Raw genomic sequence first — 4,631 nt, 5'->3', positions numbered from 1 at the left:
GGATTGATCCAATTATACTGCATCATTATCCACACTATCTTTCTGGATTGATCCAATTATACTGCATCATTATCCACACTATCTTTCTGGATTGATCCAATTATACTGCATCATTATCCACACTATCTTTCTGGATTGATCCAATTATACTGCATCATTATCACACTATCTTTCTGGATTGATCCAATTATACTGCATCATTATCCACACTATCTTTCTGGATTGATCCAATTATACTGCATCATTATCCACACTATCTTTCTGGATTGATCCAATTATACTGCATCATTATCCACACTATCTTTCTGGATTGATCCAATTATACTGCATCATTATCCACACTATCTTTCTGGATTGATCCAATTATACTGCATCATTATCCACACTATCTTTCTGGATTGATCCAATTATACTGCATCATTATCCACACTATCTTTCTGGATTGATCCAATTATACTGCATCATTATCCACACTATCTTTCTGGATTGATCCAATTATACTGCATCATTATCCACACTATCTTTCTGGATTGATCCAATTATACTGCATCATTATCCACACTATCTTTCTGGATTGATCCAATTATACTGCATCATTATCCACACTATCTTTCTGGATTGATCCAATTATACTGCATCATTATCCACACTATCTTTCTGGATTGATCCAATTATACTGCATCATTATCCACACTATCTTTCTGGATTGATCCAATTATACTGCATCATTATCACACTATCTTTCTGGATTGATCAATTATACTGCATCATTATCCACACTATCTTTCTGGATTGATCAATTATACTGCATCATTATCCACACTATCTTTCTGGATTGATCCAATTATACTGCATCATTATCACACTATCTTTCTGGATTGATCCAATTATACTGCATCATTATCCACACTATCTTTCTGGATTGATCCAATTATACTGCATCATTATCCACACTATCTTTCTGGATTGATCAATTATACTGCATCATTATCACACTATCTTTCTGGATTGATCCATCATTATACTGCATCATTATCCACACTATCTTTCTGGATTGATCCAATTATACTGCATCATTATCCACACTATCTTTCTGGATTGATCCTATTATACTGCATCATTATCCACACTATCTTTCTGGATTGATCCAATTATACTGCATCATTATCCACACTATCTTTCTGGATTGATCCAATTATACTGCATCATTATCACACTATCTTTCTGGATTGATCCAATTATACTGCATCATTATCCACACTATCTTTCTGGATTGATCCAATTATACTGCATCATTATCCACACTATCTTTCTGGATTGATCCAATTATACTGCATCATTATCCACACTATCTTTCTGGATTGATCCAATTATACTGCATCATTTCCACACTATCTTTCTGGATTGATCATTATGCATCACTATCTTTCTGGATTGATCCAATTATACTGCATCATTATCCACACTATCTTTCTGGATTGATCCAATTATACTGCATCATTATCCACACTATCTTTCTGGATTGATCCAATTATACTGCATCATTATCCACACTATCTTTCTGGATTGATCCAATTATACTGCATCATTATCACACTATCTTTCTGGATTGATCAATTATACTGCATCATTATCCACACTATCTTTCTGGATTGATCCAATTATACTGCATCATTATCACACTATCTTTCTGGATTGATCCAATTATACTGCATCATTATCCACACTATCTTTCTGGATTGATCCAATTATACTGCATCATTATCCACACTATCTTTCTGGATTGATCCAATTATACTGCATCATTATCCACACTATCTTTCTGGATTGATCCAATTATACTGCATCATTATCCACACTATCTTTCTGGATTGATCCAATTATACTGCATCATTATCACACTATCTTTCTGGATTGATCCAATTATACTGCATCATTATCCACACTATCTTTCTGGATTGATCCATATATATACTGCATCATTATCCACACTATCTTTCTGGATTGATCCAATTATACTGCATCATTATCCACACTATCTTTCTGGATTGATCCAATTATACTGCATCATTATCCACACTATCTTTCTGGATTGATCCAATTATACTGCATCATTATCCACACTATCTTTCTGGATTGATCCAATTATACTGCATCATTATCCACACTATCTTTCTGGATTGATCCAATTATACTGCATCATTATCCACACTATCTTTCTGGATTGATCCAATTATACTGCATCATTATCCACACTATCTTTCTGGATTGATCCTATTATACTGCATCATTATCCACACTATCTTTCTGGATTGATCCAATTATACTGCATCATTATCCACACTATCTTTCTGGATTGATCCAATTATACTGCATCATTATCCACACTATCTTTCTGGATTGATCAATTATACTGCATCATTATCCACACTATCTTTCTGGATTGATCCAATTATACTGCATCATTATCCACACTATCTTTCTGGATTGATCCAATTATACTGCATCATTATCCACACTATCTTTCTGGATTGATCCCATCATTATCCACACTATGCATCATTATCCACACTATCTTTCTGGATTGATCCAATTATACTGCATCATTATCACACTATCTTTCTGGATTGATCCAATTATACTGCATCATTATCACACTATCTTTCTGGATTGATCCAATTATACTGCATCATTATCCACACTATCTTTCTGGATTGATCCAATTATACTGCATCATTATCCACACTATCTTTCTGGATTGATCCAATTATACTGCATCATTATCCACACTATCTTTCTGGATTGATCCAATTATACTGCATCATTATCCACACTATCTTTCTGGATTGATCCAATTATACTGCATCATTATCCACACTATCTTTCTGGATTGATCCAATTATACTGCATCATTATCCACACTATCTTTCTGGATTGATCCAATTATACTGCATCATTATCCACACTATCTTTCTGGATTGATCCAATTATACTGCATCATTATCCACACTATCTTTCTGGATTGATCCTATTATACTGCATCATTATCCACACTATCTTTCTGGATTGATCCAATTATACTGCATCATTATCACACTATCTTTCTGGATTGATCCTATTATACTGCATCATTATCCACACTATCTTTCTGGATTGATCCAATTATACTGCATCATTATCCACACTATCTTTCTGGATTGATCCAATTATACTGCATCATTATCCACACTATCTTTCTGGATTGATCCATTATACTGCATCATTATCACACTATCTTTCTGGATTGATCCATTATACTGCATCATTATCACACTATCTTTCTGGATTGATCCAATTATACTGCATCATTATCCACACTATCTTTCTGGATTGATCCAATTATACTGCATCATTATCACACTATCTTTCTGGATTGATCCAATTATACTGCATCATTATCCACACTATCTTTCTGGATTGATCCAATTATACTGCATCATTATCCACACTATCTTTCTGGATTGATCCTATTATACTGCATCATTATCCACACTATCTTTCTGGATTGATCCAATTATACTGCATCATTATCACACTATCTTTCTGGATTGATCCAATTATACTGCATCATTATCCACACTATCTTTCTGGATTGATCCAATTATACTGCATCATTATCCACACTATCTTTCTGGATTGATCCAATTATACTGCATCATTATCCACACTATCTTTCTGGATTGATCAATTATACTGCATCATTATCCACACTATCTTTCTGGATTGATCCATTATACTGCATCATTATCCACACTATCTTTCTGGATTGATCCAATTATACTGCATCATTATCCACACTATCTTTCTGGATTGATCAATTATACTGCATCATTATCCACACTATCTTTCTGGATTGATCCAATTATACTGCATCATTATCCACACTATCTTTCTGGATTGATCCAATTATACTGCATCATTATCACACTATCTTTCTGGATTGATCCAATTATACTGCATCATTATCACACTATCTTTCTGGATTGATCCAATTATACTGCATCATTATCCACACTATCTTTCTGGATTGATCCAATTATACTGCATCATTATCCACACTATCTTTCTGGATTGATCCAATTATACTGCATCATTATCCACACTATCTTTCTGGATTGATCCAATTATACTGCATCATTATCCACACTATCTTTCTGGATTGATCCAATTATACTGCATCATTATCACACTATCTTTCTGGATTGATCCTATTATACTGCATCATTATCCACACTATCTTTCTGGATTGATCCAATTATACTGCATCATTATCCACACTATCTTTCTGGATTGATCCAATTATACTGCATCATTATCCACACTATCTTTCTGGATTGATCCAATTATACTGCATCATTATCCACACTATCTTTCTGGATTGATCCAATTATACTGCATCATTATCCACACTATCTTTCTGGATTGATCCAATTATACTGCATCATTATCCACACTATCTTTCTGGATTGATCCAATTATACTGCATCATTATCCACACTATCTTTCTGGATTGATCCTATTATACTGCATCATTATCCACACTATCTTTCTGGATTGATCCAATTATACTGCATCATTATCCACACTATCTT

This window comes from Tachypleus tridentatus, unplaced genomic scaffold, assembly GCF_004210375.1.
Source record: "Tachypleus tridentatus isolate NWPU-2018 unplaced genomic scaffold, ASM421037v1 Hic_cluster_5, whole genome shotgun sequence".
In the NCBI taxonomy this organism is placed as follows: Eukaryota; Metazoa; Arthropoda; class Merostomata; order Xiphosura; family Limulidae; genus Tachypleus; species Tachypleus tridentatus.
This window is presented reverse-complemented; position numbering follows the sequence as displayed.